Genomic DNA, 17,500 nt, shown 5'->3' with positions numbered 1-17,500 from the left:
TCCAATCTGTAACAATTATACGGGTCAAGTGTCCCGTTCTTTTCTTCCATCTTCTAGTCTCAGAGATCTTGGAGATGGAAAGGCGGCAAGCTGGCAGAAACGTTAGCACGCCGGGCGAAATGTGTAGCCATATTTCGTCTGCCACTATGTCCTGAGTTCAAATTCCACCAAGGTTGACTTAGACTTTCGTCCTTTCAGGGTCAATTAAATAAGTACCAGTTACCCACTGGGGACAATATAATTGACTTAATCCATTTATCTGTCCTCGTTTGTCCCCTCTGTATTTAGCCCCTTGTGGGCAATAAAGAAATAAGATCTTGGAGATGGATATGGATACTGTCCTCTGTCCTTACACTAAACCATATAAAATCTGTAAAGGGTCCTTCAATGGAGATTATGAGTGAGCTCTAGTTCTACACCATGCATACTCATTGTTGGTCTCCCCCACTTGAACTCTCTTCTTGTGTCAAGTGGAAGACTCCACTCACTCAAGGCCGTTTCACTCCTCAACCCAGTCTGCCAGTGAAATTACAGATTTAAAATCAAGTGAAGGCCAAGTCAACTAGAACAGGGATTCTCAACCATTTTTGTCCAATGGACCCCTTTGGTTTCGATTTCATGTGGGTTGACCCTCAGCCAATTCTATGTCAAAAAAAAAATTTTTTTTTTTGTATTTTTATAATTAAATATTATTAAGAATTGTTTTAAAAAATTGTCAAAATATTTTGTGTATAGGCGCAGGAGTGACTGTGTGGTAAGTAGCTTGCTTACCAACCACATGGTTCCAGGTTCAGTCCCACTGTGTGGCACCTTGCGCAAGTGTCTTCTACTATTGCCTTGGGCTGACCAAAGCCTTGTGAGTGGATTTGGTAGACGGAAACTGAAAGAAGCCCATCGTATATATGTATGTGTATATATATGTATATATATATATATATATATATATATATATATATATATATATAAATATATATACATACATACATATATACGATGGGCTTCTTTCAGTTTCCGTATGTATGTATGTATGTATGTATGTACGTATGTATGTATGCATGTGTGTGTGTGTCTGTTTGTCACCCCAACATTGCTTGACAACCGATGCTGGTGTGTTTACATCCCTGTAACTTAGCAGTTCGGCAAAAGAGACCTACAGAATGAGTACTAAGCTTCCAAAGATTAAGTCCTGGGGTCGATTTGCTCGACAAAAGGTGGTGCTCCAGCATGGCCGCAATCAAATGACTGAAACAAGTAAAAGAGTTGAAGTGTAACCAATTAATTGCACATAATTTTCAACAACAAAATATTCTGTGGACCCCCAAGGAACATATGGACCCTGGGTGTAAACCACTGAAGAAGAATGTAGCCAAGCAAGAGCGGACTGAGCCATCAGTCAATTGGGCACTGCCTGGGCCCTCGGGCAGTGCCCAATTGACCGATGGCTCAGTCCGCTCTGAGGGGCCCGCACTCTACCTGTTAACTCTACTAAAACACGCATTCAAAGGGGCCCAGTAAACAGTTCTGCCTGAGGTCCCTTAATACTCTCAGTCTGCCCCTGTAGCCAAGTAATTTACAGCGCTCCATTGACGGAAAAAATGCAGTGGAGACTCCTCCATCACTACACTTCTGTCTACCTTGTTCTATACAAAGACAGAAGCTGGTATGAGTGTCAAAAGCTTTTTATGAGGGTGGCTTAAGATGTTCACAGAAGAATAATAAATGGCTTTATCAGATCAATTTTGATTATATATATCTAAATGTGTGTTTGTGTGCCTTTGTGTCTTTCTTCTCCACTTGACAACCGGTGTTGGTGTGTTTACATCCCTGCAACTTAGCAATTCAGCAAACGAGACTGATAGAATAAATACCAGGCTTTAAAAAAAAAAAGAAATACTGGAGTTGATTTGTTTGATTAAAATTCTTCGAGGTGGTGCCCCAGCATGGCCACAGTCTATCAACTGAAACAAGTAGAAAGTAAAAGATGTACTCAACCAATGGTCAGAGATTGTATATATATTTTTTCTTTACTACCCACAAGGGGCTAAACACAGAGGGGACAAACAAGGACAGACAAAGGGATTAAGCCAATTACATCGACCTCAGTGCGTAACTGGTACTTAATTTATCAACCCCGAAAGGATGAAAGGCAAAGTCGACCTCGGCGGAATTTGAACTCGGAACGTAGCGGCAGACGAAATACGGCTATGCATTTCGCCCGGCCTGCTAACGTTTCTGCCAGCTGTGATTGTATAGCCCCAGGCCAGCACTAATGAAGCCAGCCCATCCTCAAATCTATTCCAGCTATGACCATCCTAATGCAACAGCTGCCTACTCATAACGAGCCTTTACTTTTCCATGTAGGACCTGCCTAGTTGTCACCTGCGTCTCCCTAGAATGGGAGAATTGTTTTGCCATATTCCTCTGAAAAATGGTGCGATTTTCTCTGCTTAATGCCAATAGCAAAAAGAGGTCGTATGGTGGACAAGGAGTTTAAGGACCGAGTCCAGAACTTCAAAATAAAGCTTTCAATAAGAGGAAGGAAAAGCAACAGGGGTTCAAAACAGCTGAAGTCTCTTAGGAAAAGAAAAAAAAAAGTCGTTTTTTTGTCTTTCTTTTTTATTTTATTTATTTATTTTATTTTATTTTTGTATTTCCGTGATCCCTGCAACGGAAATTACGATTCTGATGTTAAACTAAACATAAACATTTTATTTTTTTCAACAATTCTAACTTTTAGCAGTTTTGTCTCTCCCACCCCACATTTCCGTAACCTTTTTCCTTGCTCCAAGAGATCTGAGGCATCAGATCCAAAACCCCACCAAAAATCCCCCCATATAAATATAGATATAATAAAGAGATTAAACGGGTGTGCGCCGGCATGGATATTAGGGCGATGGATCACCCCCCCCTCCACTCACGTTAACAGGTGAGATCGAAGCGAAAGCAACGAACCTCTAATCACAACGAGGTAGTTCGTTTTCTTTCACCTGTCCTAAATTTGCCTGGTATTGCTGCTACTCCACATTTTGGGATTTATGAGCAGATAAATTTTTATAAAACTATATTCTAAATAATCGATATATAAAATATTAAATTTCTTTTTTTTAATAAAAATGCTTTTGTTTATATATTATTATTTTTTTTTATTAAAATACTGTTCACACTATTTTCTTTTCATCATCGATGCAAGTGTCATTTCGGTAACCTCTTGAGGCAAATAGAGAAATCCTTATTTGTGAACACTTATTTCGAATAATAATAATAATAATAATGATAATAATAATAATAATAATAATAATAATAATAATAATAATAACAATAATAATAATATTAATATTAGTAATAATAATGATCGTGATGATTTCTAATAAATAATTGCGTGTAGTCGGTTGCTTATCGTTAAAAGTTGCATTAGGGGGCGGAAGAAAAGTCTAAGTGGAGGAGGGGGGCACCGGTGTAAAAGTCCCGGGGAAAATATATCCGACATTTCGGGGCTAAAAGTAAAAAAAAAAAAACATAAAGTGGCGAGTAGCCTTGAGACACGGGTCGAAGTGAATCGATGGAGGAGGCAAGAAATTAGTGAAATACACCAACGTCAGGTATAAAGTGCTAATTATTTTCGTCTGTTATCCGCTGACATTGTGTTTAAAGCGCCCAGTGCCTGTGAAATTTTTCGTTATACTCGTGCATCCTTTAAATAATCCCTGTGAAATAATGCTTATACCATGCTAGATAAAATTCACATAGCCACACAGGCAGACATACATTTAATTCTACATCCATCCTGGCCGTATGTCTGTCTATTGATTTCTCAATGCGTCTCCTTTTTGGTTGAGGTTTCTTCTTCTTGGCTATCCACCTATCTGTCCGTCTGCATCCATCCATCTCTCTCTCTCTATCTCCACATATATGCCGTTACACAATATACGTTTATTAAGTTCATATACCTAGACACACAGACAAATTAGCACCTGAGGATTTCCCAAATACACACACACACACACAAATGTGCCACACGTACATAAAAGCGTGTATATGTGTGTTTAACCTATATATATATATATATATATATATATATGTATATATATATATATGTGTGTGTGTGTGTATATATTAACGTGTTATATATGCACATCCACATATATGTATGCAAACGCATTTTGTATTTTAAAATTAATAGATCAATATGTCCCACAATATTTCTTTCATGCAGTTTTTATTTATTAAAAACAAACGAGATGGGATTCTGTGGAGTTCATCCATATCTGAACAGCATCAGTGATGTAATTTAAACGAAAAATATCCATGCAACCGGCAATCGGGTCTTATTTATTATTAAACAATATTGAAACCTTACGCATATAAAAATATACACCTTGTATTTTGTATTATGCAAATAATTATTCATACCCGAGCGTAAACACTATTGAATATTAAAGAGAAATGTTATATGCATGTGCATTTATATATATATATATATATATGTATGTATATTTGCGTGTCCGTGTGTAATTATTTGAAGGCAGTGCCCCAGCATGGGCAAACTCGAAGGCTTCAAATCAAGGAATAGAAATACACATAAATCAGCATCTATTTATTTATATATATTTATGTATATACTAATAATGTATGCATAATTTATACACTAACTGTTACAGATCTTCCTTCCTTAATTAAGTGCTAAAATTAATTAAACACAAGAGAATTTCTTTGATGAACAAAAAACAAAAAAACTTTTCAGTTAATTCTCCCGACACGTTCCGAATTATCTCCCTTGCCAATGACCTGTTTCTCCAACCGCCCTCCCCCCACTTTCCTTCCTTCCACCCCCACCACCACTACCACTCCCTTATAATAAGGTCTTCGTTCTCTCCTCTCTCTCTCCCCTCCACCCTTCCCATGACAACTCACAGAACTACCACTGTCTCTCTCTCTCTCTCTCTCTCTCTCTCTATTCAGTCTCTTTCTCACTCTATCTCTTTATCTCCAGGCTGTTCTCATCCATCCACACTTTTTTCTCCCCCTCCCCCCCGGTGCCTTTTTTTGCTGCTGCCTTCGTCCTACACCCTCTATGTGTGTGTGTGTGTCTGGTATAAGATGATCTCCAGAGAGAGATAGGATGAGGGCGAGGTTAATCATTCTAGCTGGAGATAAATATATTTGTATTTAATATCATACACACACATATTATATATATATATATGTATATTACACACACACACACACACATATATATATATATATATTATATATACACATATATATATACATATACGTATATATATATTATATATATACATATAAGTATATATATACATACATATATATATATACATACATATATATGTAGTACATATATACACATAAATACGTACATATACACCTACACATGCACACACATACAATTGTATGTATAATTTTCATATACATATGCATATAAACATATATATACACAAAAGTATGCAAACATTTATGCTTATACACACCACACACACACACACACACACACACACACACACACATATATATATATATATATTATATATATATAGATATATACACATATAATGTATAGATAGATCATGCTTATACATAGACACATATATATATATGATATTATATATGTATAGACACATACATATACATATATATATATATATCTTCATAACAATTGAGATTTCTCTTTGATGATTTTCTTTCCAAGGGTTGGAGTGCATGTACCCAACGGCAGCATTTCGCCACCCACCCTTATTCTGCATTAACCCTGTGTAGCAACATCTTGATGGGTTTGTCTTTCTTTTTTAGGGGTGGGTGAACGTGGAGTGGTTGGGTCTTCTCTGGGAGTGTTAAGGGAAACAGAAATATTAAAGGAAAAAATGATGTGGGAAGAGAGAAAGGAAGACTGTGGAAGAATACGGTGGTGGGGGCCATTTGTGGAAAGGAAGGGACTTGTTGCAAAGATGGGAATCACATGAGGGAAAACGGAGGGGGGTGAGGGATGTTTGTGTACACTCATACACATGGATATGTATGCTTGAGCCTGCTGTGGCACCTGGTGCCACGGAGCAGCCAGTACACTCTGTAATGTGGTTGGCATTTGGAAGGGCATCCCGCTATAACAGACAATGGAACCTGGTATCGTCAAACCGTCCAATCCATTCTAGCATGGAAAACAGACATTGAATGATGATGTGTGTGTGTGAGAGAGACATATATATATGTGTGTGTGACCGTGTGTGTACTGTTGGCGATTTTTTTTTCCTCTGTCTTCCCTTCTTTGGATCTTTCCTTTTCCTATGTTTCTGACGAAGTGCTCCGCTTGAAACGTTAAATCTTCCTTCTTTCCATCCTTTCCTGAGCGTCCAGTAACACTATACTTGTTCCACGTCCTCGCGTTGTGTTTTCTTTTTGTTTTTTCATGTTTGGATTAACTATATATATATATACACATATATATATACATATATATATACATGCGAATATCTGACACCCTTTGTGCTAGAAACACATGTCCACAGCTGTCCCCTCATCTCTAGATGATAAACCTTTCCTTACCCATAACAACATGTCATCTTTAGAGGATTCTTGATCCTTGGTCTCATCCCCCATTTTTGTATGAAGCTACTCTCATTTCTCATTCATTAATTACGATACATCGTCTAGAGACGGGAGAATTTTCATAAATTATGAATTTATGTCAAGTGGTGTATAATATACTTGTATTTGTCTATGTTGTCTAAATTAAAGTCTCTGGTCAGTTTGAGTTAGTTCTTGTAACTCATGTTCGTTTAATCATCATCATCATTATCGTTTATTGTCTGCCTTCTATGCTGGCATGGGTGGATGGTTTGACAGGAACTGGCCGGACAGAAGATTCCACCAGACTTTTATGTCTGTTTCGCATGGCTTTTACAGCTGGATGCCCATCCTAACACCAACCACTCAGCAGAATGGACTGAGTGCTCTTTACATGGCACTAGCACAGGCGAGGTCAGTTTTGGCAAGGTTTTTACAGCTGGATGCCCTTCCAAACGCCAACCACTTTACAGTGTGGACTGGATGCTTTTTAAGTTGCACCTACACTGATAGGATCACCAAGTACCTTGCAAGACAAAAAATCTTTTGAGAGGGGAAGGGATCTTGTGTTGGATGATGAAAGGTTATAGTGAGGCAGAAACAGGTGTCTTGCTGTAGAGGAGGTACAAGATTTCCTGGCCAGAGAGAGAGAGAGAGACCAGGAATGAGTTCAGAAAACAGGTGTGCTGCCACAAAGGAAATACATGGTTACCCAACCTGAGGGAAGTGCAGGAGAAGGAGAGAGTGGAAGACAACAGGATAGAGATAGTGGCAAGGTGCTGGGCAAACTCACAAGGGATATGGATCAGAATATAAATGGGATGGTCAAGTAAAAGAAGAGAGAGATATAGATGGTGGCAAGTGCCAGGGCATACCTTTGAGGTTCAAAGGTCATAATATGAGTGGCAGGATATTGCCAAAGAAACATGATTAGAGAGTGGAAGGTGGAGTGCAGTGAGTGGTGGAAACCCTGGGTATATAGAGTGGGGGAGGAGCTATCAGACTGCAATGATACAGAGAAACAGGGCCCCATGAAGACAGGGTTGGGGAGTGGGCGGTAAGTATAGTGCATGAAAAAGGAAATGTGAGGAAGAGAAGAGATGTAGTTTGGTTTGTTGGGGTAGGGTGTGGGTGGAACACAGGTCAGGGGCTACTGGATAGTAAGGATATGGTGAAAAAGGGCCAAGAGGGCAGGGTTGGGGAGTGGGCGTAAGTATAGTGCATGAAAGAGGAAATGTGAGGAAGAGAAGAGATGTAGTTTGGTTTCTTGGGGTAGGGTGTGTGAGAAATTTTTTTGTTAAGTGTGGGTGGGACACACAGTGCTTCTTTGACATAGTGGTTAGGATGTTGTACTCACGATCACCAGATCATAGATTTCATTCCCTGACTGGGCATCGTGTTGTGTTCTTGAGCAAGACACTTCATTTTCACATTGCTGTAGTGCTGTGAGGACTGGCATGACAAAGAATAGACCCAACATTTCCTCTGCTTATCTTGAGAAGACGACCCATGAAGCCAAGTGAAAGAATAGTCGTGGCAGATACTGGTGTCACACAAATGGCACCTATGCCAGTGGTATGTAAAAGCACTCATTACACTCTTGGAATGGTTGGTGTTAGGAAGGGCATCCAGTTGTAGAAACCATGCCAAATCTGACTGGAGTCTGATGTATCCCCTCAGCTTACCAGCCCTGATCAAACCGTCCAACCCATGCCAGCATGGACAATGGATGTTTAACGATGATGATGATGAAATACATATACATATAAATGTGTGTATATATTGAGCAAATTTCAAGTTATACTTTCTAAGTTTTGCTAAAAGCACTGATGAGGTGCATCAAGAAGATTCTGTGATTTGACCAAATGATTGTGCAGTTCTGTCAGCTGATTTACCGAAACATGTGTATGTTTGATCAAGCTTAAAATTTACAAATAGGTTTCTCTATTTTTTTTTTTTTTATCGTATGGCATGAAGTAGTGAAAACTGAGCTCAAGAGACTGAACCTCACAAGTTACTGTGACAGCTGGCAACAACATGAAGAAAACCCACTCTCCCTCAGAAAGAACATTAACAAGGGGAGCTTTGATGGCTGAGATACTCATCCTTTTTTTCTTCTCAGTGCTCCTCCCATAATGCTTTCACTGCTTTTATCTTCTCTCTCCATCTCTACACTCTCCCCTCCCCCACCAAGCCCTTGAGGCATTCATCAACTGCTCCCCCCCTGTCATTTTTCTCATGCTGTCCTCTCTTCGCAGCTTCCCCCCACCTGGGGTACTTTCTCTGCCATCACACTCTTCTCCCCCACCCCACCCACCTGTATGGTACCCCAGAAACGTTAGCACGCCGGGCGAAATGCTTAGCTGTATTTCGTCTGCCGTTACGTTCTGAGTTCAAATTCCGCCAAGGTCGACTTTGCCTTTCATCCTTTCGGGGCCGATTAAATAAGTACCAGTTACGCACTGGGGTCCATATAATCGCCTTAATCCGTTTGTCTGTCCTTGTTTGTCCTCTCTGTGTTTAGCCCCTTGTGGGCAGTAAAGAAATAGGTACCCCTAGCTTGCTCTTCCTGCACTCATTGCTCTCCATTTGCCTCTGCTCCATCTCCGCTCTCTGTCCTCTCTCCTAGTGAGGGCACATGGCTTAGTAGTCAGGGTATTCAGCTCACAATCGTAAACTCGTGAGTTCAATCCCTAGCAGCAAGATGAATCACCAAGCAAGATGCTATATTTCACATTGGTCCAGTCCACTCGGCTGGCAAAAAATGCGTCCTGCTTGTAATTCAAAAAGCCAGCCTTGTCACACTCTGTATCACGCTGGGTTGCTCTGAGAAGTATGTTAAAGGTACAAGCATCTATGGAGTACTCAGCCACTTGCATGTTAATTTTGCAAGCCGGCTGTTACATTGATTGGATTAGCTGAACCCACATTATTGTAACTGATGGAGTACCCCTTCTCAAAGCTCTGCCTCCATCTGAACACCCTCTCAGCTCACCATCTTTGACCAACCCCCATGACATCCCCTACATACACACCTCTCTATTTCTCCATCACTCTTTCTCTCTCCAGATACTCACCACGCCCATCTACCTGTGTCTCCCCCTCCCCTGTACTTGTTCATACTCTTATGATGTGGGGTGGCTCCTGTTTCCCCTACATAGCCTATCCTATAACCCTTATCGCTCTGTCTCTTTCTTTCTCACTAATCTCTTTCCTGCCCTCTCTCCTCTCCTTACTCCCCCTCCTGTAGTCTCTATTCTGTTACTCTCCACTACCACCCTCTTACAGCTATCAGTCTCCTCCTCTCTTCACACTTTACCCCTTCACATCAGCACACACACACACACACACTCTCTCTTCTCCCTCCCCCTCTCTAGTACTCTCCTCCTTAGGCCCTCAGTCTTACAAGTCTCAAGGCCACCTCACTGGTGCTGGTGCCACAAGAAAAACTCTGTGAGCTGGTTGACATTATGAAGGGCATCGAGCCATAGAAACCAATGCCAGAGCAGACATTGGAAGAAGATATTGTCCTTCTGATTCATCACATCCTGTCAGGCTGTCCAGCCCAAGCCAACATGAGCCACTCCTGCCTCTTCATTTGGCATTAAATTATGATGATGATGATATAAAGGAATATGTGTATGTGTGTGTATATGTGCATTCGTATACATATATATATATATATATACATGTATGCTTATATATATATATATGTGTGTGTGTGTGTATAAAGATATGTATGTATACATATATACACCAGTGTATATATGAGTGTTGGATAGTTAGGAAGTGGTGTTGAAAGCCTTTTATATTGTGTTTATTCCAAAATCACGCCACCACCACCGCCGCCGCCACCCTCTCTTCCCCCCAGCCCGCCTACTTCAGTGCAACCATGGCGACCACCCCTCCACTTCTGTCATTACCACCACCACCACCTCCACCACTCCAACCACCTCCTTCATATCACTCCATCATCATCATCATCATCATGACTACCAGTCTGAAGGCCACCCCATCCTCCACTCCCATGAAACCACCGTTCCCCCCATCTCCCTCACTTGCCATATCTTCCATCATTACTAACTTTCCCCACTACCCCCACACTCTCGCGTGTTTGTGTGTGTGTATACACATATCTGTATATATGTGTGTGTATATATATATATATATATGTGTGTGTGTGTATATATATATATATGTGTGTGTGTGTATATATATATGTCTGTGTGTATATATATATATGTCTGTGTGTATATATATATATGTGTGTATATATATATATATATGTGTGTGTGTAGTGTATATATATATGTGTATATATATATATATATTCTGTGTGTACACATACACACATATATAACTATACACACACACATACACATATATAGCTACACACACACACACACACATACTAGAATCACCACTACTACTACTACTGCCATTGCTGCTGCTGCTGCTACCTTCTCTTCACAGCGCATCTCCTCCCACTACCGTTACCTCCTCCCCTTGCCACAGCTGCTTACATGACACGCCCTCCCCCACCCTGTTCCCTCAACCAGATTTTTCTCCCCACCCCACCCCCACCACCCACCCTGTATCGCCTGCCACCTTCTTTCCCCTTCCGCCGCCACCCCTGTACCTATGGCCAACATCCTCCACCACCACCACCGGTTCTCCATGCTACCAGCATACACACCCTAACCACCCACACCACCATCGTTCCACTCCTCCTCCTCCTCCACCCCTGTTCGCCCCCACCGTTGTATACTAAGACCACAGTCGCCGCCACCGCCGCCTCCTTGACTAACTGTGTTGTTTTGTTTAAATCCTGGGAGAGGAGATGGTGGGGACGTGTGTGTGTGTGTGTGTATGGTTGAGTGAGTGGGTATACACTGGGGCGGGAGGGGAGATATAGGCCTGTCCGGGGGGGGGGTATATGTGTGTGTATGTATATATGTGTGTATGTATATATATATCTCTATATATATGTGTGTATATATATATATATCTCTATATATATATGTGTGTGTATGTATATTTATATCTTTATATATATGCGTGTATATATATATATATATCTTGTATATATATGCGTGTATGTATATATATATATATATATATATATCTGTATATATATATATATATATGGTGTGTGTATATATATATATATGTGTGTGTTATATATATATATGTGTGTGTGTATATATATATGTGTGTGTGTGTATATATATATGTGTTGTGTGTGTATATATATATATGTTGTGTGTGTATATATGTGTATTAATGTGTGTATATATATATATCTTCATATATATATGCGTGTGTATATATATCTGTATATATATATATGTGTGTATATATATATATATATACATATATTAATGTGTGGTCGTGGTGGGAGATGATGTATGTGTGTGTGTATGGTGGGTGTAGAAATGTGTGTGTGTGTGTGTGTGATAGTGGCAGAGATGTTTGTTGTGGTGATGATGATGATGCATGTGTGTGGGTGTGTATAGTAGAAGAAGTGTGTATGTGTGAATAGAGGTCTTTGTAGTTAGTCTGGGTGAATAGTTGGCTGCTGGTGTTGGCGGCGGCGTGGTGGTGGGGATTGTGGCGATGGCGGCACCGGTGGTGATGTTCTGGAAAATATTACAGTTGTTGTTGTTGTTGGTGGTGGTGGTGGTGGTCGTGGTGGTGGTGATGGTGGTGATGTATTAGCAAGTGAAAGGTATTGGTGGTGGTAGTTGAAGTGGTGTGCTTGGAAAGATTGTTGAAGGTAGTTGTGATGGTAGTAGTAATGGTTGTAGTAGTGGCAAGGGTAGATAGTGGCTGTGATGATGCATGTAGAAGTAATGGTATAAGTAGTAGTAGTGGTGGAAGTAGTTGATGTGGTGTACTGGAGATGGTGGTAGCGATGGTGGTAGTAGTCATGGTTAATGGTTGCAGTTGTGGTGTAAGATTGATGGTGGTGGTGGTGGTGGTAGTAGTAAGAGCAGTTCCCAGTTTTGATGATGTATGTGAAGGGGAAGGAGGTGGTGATGGTAGTTTGTGATGTTTGTATTTCAATGGTGTGACCATCCCATCTTTTATATTCAGGACAAAACCAATATTGTCCACTGTCTGGAGGGAATTTGGTTGCTATTTCTAGATGTTGCACTAAACAGTTCAAAACTTAGTATACTGGTGTAATTTCTCACACTGAACACGGTTAACTTTCAATATTTTTGACAAAATTTCATATTTTAGAAATTATTTCATGTTAAAGTCGTCGTGTTTGGGTAATTTTAACCAATCAACGATGTGCATTCGGCTGAAGAAACCTATTGCTGTTTGCGAAAGTAATCAAAGAGCAACAACTTCCGGATCATCTCTACTAAAATGTAAAGAACTCGCTGATTAATCCACACATGGTCAAAAAATACATTTAGTAGAGATGATCTGGCAGTTATTGCTCAATTGATTGACTGGAAAATGTAGAGAATGACCTTCACAGTGATATCTTCATCAGAGCCACACATACTTATATATATAAGTATACATGTGTATGTATATATATACGATAGGCTTTGCTTAGACCTGTGGTCAAGAAGTTCACTTTTCTCATTTCGGCAATTGCCTTTTACAAAAGACCAACACTGACCAAATGCCTTGTGAGGGAATTTGGTGGACACAGACTGGAAAAAAACCCTGTTATAAGTGTATCATCATCATCATCATCATCATCATCATTTTAACATCCACTTTTCCATGCTTGTTTAGGTCAGACAGAATTGGATGAGGCATAGTTCAGTAGTGGCTGAACGCCCTTCCTGTTGCCCACCCTCCAACCATATAACAACATATGTGCTTTTCTTGGACTTTCTTCTCCATCTCACCAGACCATTTCCTCTTTCTGATGAAAAGCCATGCTTGGAATGTCACCCTCCCCTCCTTTTTCCGTCTTAAACTTCCTTCCAATGTCAACTTAATACATCTTCTGTGACAGCCTTTTGGCTTTTGTTGTTTTTCCTATTTTTGTTTTTATTGTTGATTTGCCTATGTTCTTTTCGTTTTTGGATTTGGTTCGCAAGATTCTTTATATGAGTTCGTGTGTTGAAGCATATTCTGTTGTGTCTGGGGAGAGTCATTTTCTTTTTGTGCCTTATAATGTAACACACTCACCGGTAAAATTTCCACTTTTTTCTTATTTTTATTTTCCCAAAACGAAAATTTTAGGAAAATAAAAATAAGAAAAAAGCGGAAATTTTACCGGTGAGTGTGTTACATTATAAGGCACAAAAGAAAATGACTCTCCCCAGACACAACAGACTATATTCTTTTATTTTTTTTTATTTGCAGCCATTGCTAGCTACTAATTTTCTCTCCCTGTTTATTTCTGTTCCTTTCTGTCGAAGAACAAAGAGCATAGGCTCGAAACATAAAAGATTTTCTCACTTCCCAAGCCTTAAACTAATACATCTGTTTGTTGTTATTTCCTTTCATCAGTACAGAATAACTGTTCGGCTAGAGGTGAATTTTTTATTAAGATAATTATTATCGTACACAGACGGGACAAAACAGGACAATACAAACAATTATTGTTATAATGAGTTTGAATGAAACTTGATTTTTAAAAATTTAGGATGATATATAATTTGACTTTTTTGGGGTAAATCTTGATGGGCTGAAGAGCCCAGCGACTACACCTTTTCCTTTTCCATGAAGATTAAGCAGGGTCACTTGCACCCACCTTTCTTACCACAGCCTTCCATCTTTTGTCAAACACACCTCGCGACAGTCGTCTCCTCTCCAGCCCTATCTTGCTCTTCAGATGATATCTGAAAAGGGTGAGCAATCCAGGGCCAGAGATGAGGGTTCCCGTCACGAGTCCTTGTAGTCTAGTCTTCCAAACACACTCTTTCAACACTGCTACTGTAAGGAAAAAACATGCCTCACCTTCCTTCGAGAGTCCAGTGGACGGCACAATCTTTATTATAGATTCAGCTGATAGCTGTACTCTGCCCAGGTGCGACAACACGTGTTCAACGTACACTATCAAGCCTGAAAGCTTCCGACAGTGTACAAAAGTGTGCTGCATATTTTCATTGTCCAGCCCACATCTTGGACTTGTCGATGGCACTGACTGCCATTTTGTGCCTGGATAACTTATCATGAACAAGTAAAGTGTTCTTGTAGCACTGTCAGGGATTTTTGGTAATTATCCAAATACCCCGGCCTGAAATTCTTTGGGAATAGGTTGGTAAGCTGGTTCTGATCAAACCCCAAAGCCCCTCCTAGGACATCATCATTTTTAAACTCTACCAGCCCTCTATAAAAAACCAAGGTGGTATTCCCACTGCCGGCCTTGCCCGTCTTCTGGATCAACACGAGTGCCTGTCGACACTCCTTTTGCCATTCTGTCAGATTGCGTCTTTTAATAAAACCGGGTTTGAATCTCTCCAAGGGGCTGGTCGCGGGAAGAATTCCTCTGCCAGCGGATTCCACACCTTGTCACCCTCCAGGTAGCGCCAGAGATGTCTCAGCCTCAGCGCATGTTTGCACATCATAAACCAGGGCATCCTTAACCCACCCTTGAGCGGTTCCTGGCAGCAGACGGAGTGCCTTACAAGTGGTTTACTCCCTTCCACAAAAAGCGGAAAAGGAGGCTAGATAGATAGATAAATGGATGGATAGATAGATATACAGACAGATAGATAGATGAAGAGATTATCCTACATGTGGCATGTGATCTGTAGAGGCCCTTACTGCTAGAAAAGGGGACAGTGAATGATGATGATGATGAATGTTAGCTGAGATTGATCAAATACACAGTAAGAAGTGTTACCTTGGTCAGACCAGTTTCTTATCCAGGAGCGATCTATCCCTCCTCAATTTAAAACCAGAAAACAGGCCAATGAAGGGATTTCTATATGATCATCTGCTCTGCTAGAAATAACAACTAAATCTATCTCTAATCACCGCTTACTATGTCAAAGATGGTACAAATTAGATGACGTAGTGGTAGACATAGCCATAAAAAGGGGTTGATGGCCTGACTGATGATACCGGCCGGTGGTCAGTATTGTCAACCTAGGGTTAAACAAGACCAATAATAGCCATGAACCTTGAGCTAAGTACTGGTCATTTAAGTTGGTGGTGAAGGAAGGGGTGGTGGCTGCTGGTGATGAGGAAGATGAGGGTTGAAGTGGTGGTCATAGCAATGATGGCCAAAGGAGGTGAGAAAATGATGGTGGTGGTGGTAGTGTTAGTGGTGGTGGTGGTGGTGGTGGTGGTGGTTGTTAAAGTGGTAGTCACAGAAGTGGTGGAGCTGCAGTTCTCATGGTTGAAGTGGTGCTGGCAATAGGGCTGGTGTGTAGGTGTGGTAGTGCTTGTGGCGGCGGCGGCGGTGACATTGGTGGTGGCTGAATTGATGATGAGGGAGTGTCCATCCATTAATTGTAGAAGATGAGGTGACTGAGAGTGGCAGATGGTCAAATTGATAGGAGAGAGAGAGGAGAGGAGGGGAGGGAGAAGTGGACAGTCAGTTGCAGTGGGGGTGGGGATGGGGTATCGTGGGTGGCAACAGCAGTTTGTGTTTTGCCACCATTGCTGCAATGACCATGGTCAAGATGACCAGATGACCAAGACACTTCCTTCCTTCCTAACGGCTCAGACCACCTAGCTGTAAGTACCACCGGGTGTCATTGTAACTGGAACCATTTCCTCCTACACCTTGCCGCTTCAGCCAGTTTCCTCTGGGGTGGTGCCCTTTTGATGAGGGCCCCAAGAGGGGATTCTTGGGTTATTTGACAACAGACTCCCACCCCACCACACCTCCGGTCCTGTCGAGTCACAGTTTCTAATATTGCCAGGATATGCTCAAACAGGAAGAACCAACCAAACTTTTATCCATAAATTGTGTCAGTCATTAATTAGACTGTGGCCATGCTGGGACAACACTTTCAAGCTTTTAATCAAATGAATTGGACTCCAGTACTTATTTTAAAGTCAAGTATCCATTCTGCCGATTTCCTTTGCTGAACTGCTATGTTACATGGGATGTAAACAAACCAACACTGGATGTAAAGTAGTGATTGGAGATGCACAAAGGCAAAGACACACATACACGCACAAGCATTATGGGCTTCCACACAGTTTCTATGTACCAAATTCACTCACGAGTCATTGATTGGCCTGGGGCTATAAGTAGAAGACGCTCACCCAAGGTGCTATGCATTGGGACTGAACCTGCCACCCCATGGTTATAAAATGGGCTTCTTAACCACACAGCCTTGCATCCATCTATACATAAGGAAGTAACATGATGATTGCCTTCACTTCACCTTGCTGTAGGGGTTATCTCTAAACATAGGGAGGCTAGGGTCAGCAGTGGTGCTTCTAAAAGGTAGGGATTTAATGTGTGTCTTGGTGTAAGATTCACAGACCCCCAGAAAGGCTCATGAATAGCTGATCCCCTCCCACCAAATTCAGTAGAAAAGAATACACAATCCCCTTGCATTATAAGATGAGCTCTACCCCCAGGGCCCCAAAAGCAGTTTATTCTGCCTTGTGGTCCCTAGTAGCCACCAAATTCCAAAGCAGATTCTTTTATTCTTTTACTTGATTCAGTAATTTGATTGCGGCCATGCTGGAGCACCACGTTTAGTCGGACAAATCAACCCCAGGACTTATTCTTTGTAAGCCTAGTTTCAAGGGGGTGCTACAAACCTAGCAATATGTGTTCCATAGTGGAAACAAAATATCCATTCGAATGGTAATTACCGGACGATTTCTGTTTGAGTCCAACCGTTTTAAGTCGTAGTGGAAATGCGACCAATGTCACAAAGAAGTATTTGAGTGTTGTATAAATTTTACAATTGAAAAATTTACTATATTTCGTACATACAAGTATATCAGCCTGTGGGTGCAATTGCGCCTGTGGGTG

General features: G+C 40.9%; 1 protein-coding gene across 1 annotated transcript in view; it reads left to right on the top strand.

Annotated features, from left to right (window-relative positions):
- The first annotated feature begins 3,444 nt into the window (after positions 1-3,444).
- Positions 3,445-17,500, top strand: part of LOC115219445 (Krueppel homolog 1-like) — a 47,400-nt gene continuing 33,344 nt past the window's right edge. Inside the window, exon 1 of the mRNA XM_036509405.1 lies at positions 3,445-3,599. The gene's annotated coding sequence lies outside the window, so the exon portion shown is untranslated. The remainder of the gene's footprint in view (positions 3,600-17,500) is intronic.

The sequence above is a fragment of the Octopus sinensis genome, linkage group LG14 (assembly GCF_006345805.1).
Source record: "Octopus sinensis linkage group LG14, ASM634580v1, whole genome shotgun sequence".
Taxonomy (NCBI): domain Eukaryota; kingdom Metazoa; phylum Mollusca; class Cephalopoda; order Octopoda; family Octopodidae; genus Octopus; species Octopus sinensis.
Note: the sequence above shows the minus strand (reverse complement) of the source record. Positions and strands in the feature narration are given on the sequence as shown.